Source organism: Pseudonaja textilis, chromosome 3, assembly GCF_049901715.1.
Source record: "Pseudonaja textilis isolate UNSWEBS1 chromosome 3, rPseTex1.2, whole genome shotgun sequence".
In the NCBI taxonomy this organism is placed as follows: Eukaryota; Metazoa; Chordata; class Lepidosauria; order Squamata; family Elapidae; genus Pseudonaja; species Pseudonaja textilis.
Genome location: NC_141992.1, coordinates 23,654,373 through 23,660,372, shown reverse-complemented (window position 1 = coordinate 23,660,372; position 6,000 = coordinate 23,654,373). Strand labels below are relative to the sequence as shown.

General features: G+C 38.5%; 1 protein-coding gene across 3 annotated transcripts in view; it reads left to right on the top strand.

The window, feature by feature from the left end:
• Positions 1–568: 568 nt before the first annotated feature.
• Positions 569–6,000, top strand: part of EYA2 (EYA transcriptional coactivator and phosphatase 2) — a 131,021-nt gene continuing 125,589 nt past the window's right edge. Inside the window, exon 1 of one of the 3 annotated variants that reach the window (XM_087929044.1) lies at positions 569–690. The gene's annotated coding sequence lies outside the window, so the exon portion shown is untranslated. Of the gene's footprint in view, positions 691–1,071; positions 1,281–1,390; positions 1,552–6,000 lie in introns of those variants that run through there. The other 2 variants (XM_026697531.2, XM_087929043.1) reach the window with 2 other exon arrangements.

Genomic DNA, 6,000 nt, shown 5'->3' with positions numbered 1-6,000 from the left:
TTCTACTGTATTCAGCACTTTAATAGCATTAAATACTTTGAGAGATCTAAAATATTTATATATTAAAACCTGAATCCTTCTTTCCACAATTTTTAAAAGTTAAATATCTTCAGTTCCTGGACTTTGAAGAAGCAGGACAGAAATAATATTAATGCTTTTGAACTTGGGGGTTGGAGATGACTCCTGAGAATACTAACGACAGCCAAAAAATCAAATCATTGAACTAATCAACCCAGATTTTTTATTTGATGCATAGATGACCAGGCTCCAATTATCATACTTTGGACACATTATGGAAAGACCTAATGTAGGGAAAAGTAGAAGCAAACCCATACGGAAATAATTGCCTGTATCCTATACACAACATAGGTTACAGAAATAAATCCCATTGATTTCAACCGGGCTTATTCCCATAGTATCTATATTAGAACTGTATCTATATTTGACTGTTCACATTTAAAAACTGACTCCCCTAAGCTTTCAAATATCGGGCCACAATTTGGTTGGGTCCCGCTCGACGAGTGGGGCTCCCTCCCCAAAGTAATCCTGAAAGGAGTGGTGGATCTGAGAGTTGGAGGCGCGCACGGAGCGAGTCCAGCGGAGCGTCAGTCCTGCCCTCCGAAACTCTCGTGTTTCTTGCGCGATGTAATCGACCAAGAGAAGCCGCTTCGGGTTACAACGCAAGGAAAGGTAACTGGAGATGATCCGCATGTGAGCAACCTCACCAGGGGAGCCTTTGTGCCCCCCTCATCCCCTTAAGGTTACCTCCGCCCCGAAATCCTTACTTGCAAGGCGTCTTTCCCCATTGACCGGAGTCTCCTCTCCTTTGCCTTCCTCTGCCTCCTCCTTCCTCCCACCACCCCACTTTTATGCCTCCCACACCGGCGCGCGCGCTCAAGACCCCCCCACCCCAAGCCCCGACGGTCCCTTTCCAAGCGACCGGTGACTCTTGCCTTCGGGGTACGCGCGAAAACCGTCGCCGGTCTTTTTTTAGGTGAAGGGCAAGCTAAGGGCAGGGCGGCAGCATCTCGGTCCTAAATGGGCATGTGCAGAGCTGGCGCGCACATGCTCACTGGGACCTCATGAGGACTTCGGAGGGCACGTTTCTCTCCAAGGGAAAGCGAATCGCGCCTTTGCCGGCTGCGGACTTTCAAGCCCGAGCGGCGACGGCTGCCTTTTAAAGCGCCGGCAGGCTCCTTCGCTCTCCTCCTTCTCCTCCTCCTCGAGCGCCGGCGGGGTCGGGGCGCTCGGCGGCGCCAGACGCTCAGCAGCAGACCGCGGTGAGTGGAACGGGACTCGGGAGCTCCCCACCCCCCCGCCCGCCCGCTTCCAAACCATCCCCGTCCTTCCCTCCGGTGCCGCTTTTTCTTCTTCGGGTCCTGGGTTTTGCGAAGCGCCTCCGGGCAGCGCGTCGGCGAAGTTTGCGCGCACGGGGCACTTTGGCGAGCGCACTTGTCGAAAGGGCTGTGAGGGCGAAGGTGGCCAAGCCTGCGGAACAGCTCCCGGCCGAAGGACTCGGGGTCTGCGGGCCTTCTTCTGCCCTAGGTGACGGTATGCGCGCTCCATCTTCCTCAGGGAGTATTTTGCGTGCATATGGACTTGGGCGGGGGCGGGGGCTTGTTAATTTGGGTCCGGTGTGGTTCCCGTCCCGTCTTTTGAGAAGAAGCGGGGGGGGGCTCTTCTTTCCTTCGTGCCGCCGTTTCTTGTCCTTGGTCAGCCTTGCGCCTTCTCCGAAATGCCCATCCAAACTTCAGCAAGTGTGTGTCCCAAGTTGCGTGGGAGATTTTTTAAGGCGAAATGGTGGTGTGAATGACCACTCTTCCTTCCCCTAATCTTGTATACTTTTCAGAAAAGTTTTATAAATTTTATTAGTCATCTCTCTGATGGTGGGGATATGCTAAAGTGGCTTAACTCTGTCGCTGTTTTCAATATTTTCCAAAATGTTTTTTGGGGGGAGGGGGGATCAAAAGTGAATGTTTTCCCCCCTGGGTAGATTTTTGTTTGTTTGTTTTCCACGGTGGAAAGATTTCTCAGCATTTTGAAGGAGTTTGCAGAAGAGATATAATAAACCAACCTTGAGTAGGTGAATATTGGCTCTTGGTTAAGATTTATTTCTTTCGTGCTAATGTAGTGGGGATTTCTTGTGGATGGTGCTTTATAAAAAGCTAGGTGTTTGTTTGTGTGTCTGTGTGAGAAAATTGCCAATTTAAGGAAATGTATGTATACTTTCGATGAAACAGATATTCCATATAACTGACTTTACTTTTCTGTCAATCTTTAGACAGATCAATGTTCATAATATTCCCCTTTTTATATTCTGGATGGAGTATTTTGAGTACATAAAGTATTGAAAGTTCAGTTAATCGTCTTGTAATTTTAACAGCACTTTAATTTTAAAGAATTAATATGATTAAAGCTATAAATGTGTCCTTGGGCATCTGCTTGAAGTTTTTAATGTATGAACTCTAGTATTTACTTCAAAGAACCTCAGGAGAAGAACACTTCACTTTAAAATATGAAAGTAAAATTGAAGTGAATGGCAGCTTGCCCATAATACGGATGTCTTTTGTGGTATAGACTATGAATTTAATTTTACCTTGGGTTCTGTTATTTTAATCTGTTTTTAGTGTTAAAATAATTTTTGCTCAAAGCATAAAAAGAAGATTGAGTTTTGTGGGATCCTATTCCAAATAAAATTCAATTTGGGATTCAGGTTTGTTTAGAAGATGTGACAAAAACCTGCCTAAAAGGAAGTTTCATTAGAGATCAGAAGTTGATTTGTTTTCTGCAGAAGAAAAATCAGTACAATGTTACACATTTTTCTGTGTGATATTAAATACCGGTGTCCCAAAAAAGCCTCCCGTAAAAAATTAGTGGTCTACAGGTTGTACTAGCTAACAAATATTTTTAGAGTAATAAATTTGAATTTTATATCCTGTTTGGTTCAAAATTAATATGGAAGAATCTGAAGTACTGCCTTTTATAGCACTCTTAAACAATTTGGGTCAGATTCTTGACATAAAATTTTGTATTGAATTTAATGTTTTGCTAGGAATTTCTTTCTTCAATACAATGGGTTTGTCTGGATTTAGTATGCTTTTGTATGCTGCTCTTGTTTAAACATAATAATAAATAGTATGTTCTAGATCTAATTTCTCTGGATAGTTTTACTTTGTGTGCTTAGTTAGTTGGTTGACTTTCTTCAACTTATACCATATCGCTGGCACATATTTTCTTCGCCTTTTTGTTTTTAAATCTATAATTCTTTTTATTTTTGTTTTGAAATTGTTAAACATTTGGGGTTTTTTCTTCTTCTTAAATATCTCTGTATCTAGGTGTCATATGTTCCATTTATAGTTACCTTGAGACCTTAGTTGTTAACAAGCAATAATATATGTTCAGGATGTGTGCCGTAAACACTTAATGGGTTGCACAACTGAACTTCAGAGGCGTCATAAATCAGCTATGCACAACTATGTTTCAAAGTGTTGTGTTTCTTGTTCAGTTTTACCATATTTGCCTTATTACTATTAAATTTCTAAAATATGACGCTGACTGCAGGAATCTACCAGAATATCAAAATTGCTTATCCGCAAAAGTTCAAGGAATATTTCATTTAGCATACCGCCAAACTTGGAATTGCTTTCTTAATGATGTAGAGAAAAAAAAAAAAAGTATCTTTATGTAGATGCTCATTATCTACATACTTCTGCAAAACTGCATTATAATGATTCTGTATTCACAAATGAACATGAATATAATAACTATATTGTCCCAATAGCATTTTAGCCAAATAAAAGTAATATACATTCATATTATCACTTTTATGCTTAAAATTAATTGATATGTGGAAGGATAGCATTCTAGTCTAGTTATCTTTATTAACATTGCAGTCCTATGGGATTTAATCTGAAGTAAATATAAAGAGAAACTGCTTGAAAGGTTTGTGCATAAGCCCTCTGAATAAAATATAATTAAAATTTGCACTGGCCAATTTATATTTAGGTGTGATAATTGAGAAATATTCTAGAAGAGTTAATGTTGATCAAGTCAACTACACTGTGCAAATTGCATCATTAGATCTTTAACTGACCTGGTCATGTGTATTATCTGTACACAGCCAAGGATATCAAACCACAAAGTGATTTGGTGATGCAACAATACAAGTAGGAAAGAGCATCCATTCCATATCCCTAATATCCACATGCATTTAACAGAAATGGAATCTAACACAGAATTGATAAATCTGAAAAAGACCTCTTATACTGTTTAACAGTCAACTTCATCTTTTCTCACACTGATTTTTCTCGGTCTGTCTTCTGTTCTTCACTGCCACTTCTTCCTTGATAAAAATCACCAGTTGCTTATGTAACGAGGCTTAGGCAAACAAAGTTTACTGTTTAGAGTCCAAATATTCACTAGGTTCAATAGAAAGCATTTTCTTATCTAGGCTCTTATAGGTATGATAATGGTACCCTATAAAAAAGAAAGTGTTCCTTCTAACTTCTGTAACTACATTCTTCACACCAAATTCCCCCTGCAGGGCCATTGTTAATGGGGAAAACCCTGTAACTGGGACTAATGGACATTCAGACATTTGAGAGAGAGATTCATTCACTTGTGCCAAGAAACATTCCCTTAAATTCATTAAGGTTTATAGCGGTAGACATTCGTATCTGAGATCTGACCTCTCTACTTACAATCACAAATTAATTACTTTGTGATCTGATTATAACTCCCATTAAAACCTCTCCTACGCTTTTTAAAGAGATGTGCAATATCTTCTACTGGTGAAACCTGAAATTATTGTTGATTAATCTTTCCTATAATCTCCTTGTGCAGTAAATTCACAAGCATCTTCATAAGAAATTTGCTGATAGAATTTTTTTCGGAAGGAACATGGTGTTTCAAAGATATATGGAAATTAAAGAATGTAACTGCATCCATGAGAAATATATTTTTGTCCCTATAATATGCCACATAAATAAGTATAAATAAGATTATTCAACTTAACGTGACAAGTGAAACTTAGTCAAAATAATATTTTATGTCCTATTTAATTCAACAAAATAGTTAAGGATACATTTAACTCTTTTCTATTAAATTCAGTTAGTTTATGCCGTCTGTTTTAAAAACACAAGTATAAAATATAAGCAGATTTTTAAAAAAAAACAGTTTTATTTTGAGGCAAAACATAAGCAGTGATTTATTGTTGATTTAATTTGGCGTTTTGTAAAGGAATATTCAAAATTTCATCTTCCAATATATGGGTGCTGTATTTTATTGTTTTACTTGATTGGTATGATAAATATATTTTGCCCTATAAAGTGCCCGTCAAGCACCTTTTATTTCACTTCTGATTTTGCTGCTGCTTTTCATTTTAGAGCTGAAAGTGTCTTGTAAATAAATACAAATTCAAACAAGGGGTGATCCTTTAAAATGTGTAGATAGTTTCTGTTGTATTTCATAATCATTTCTTTTCTTTTTTCCCTTATCTATTTTTGTTGAAAAGAGAGTGCCCACTCAGTAAGAATAAGATTTGGAACTAAACAAAAACAAAGCAATTAACAGAATAGAATTTCTCTTTTCTCTTTCATCTTCTTCCTTTCCTCCTTTTTCTTTCTGAAACGAAGTCTTCCCAGGCCTGCTTGATCCTTGTTTACAATTATTAATTCAAAGTTCCATTAATCACACTGTGAAGATGCTGCTATATATAATCTTTATTTATAGATCTTAATGCTTCTAATGATCTTTAACAAACACCCTGTTTTAGTGAGGTGTGGATAAATCCCATAATTAAGTGACTCTCTACAGCACCTTGATGACTGTGCCTCGGAGGCTTAAAGCAGTTACCAGTTGCGGAAAGGCTTCAGAAAGGATTCTTATTGCAAGGAAATGAAGAAAAACAACTTTTTGAGAAGTAGTTTCTTTCTTAAGATCAGATGTGTTTAAAAGGTTAAGGCTGGCTCTGCAAAAGGGAACCTAATTGAGCTCAATTGC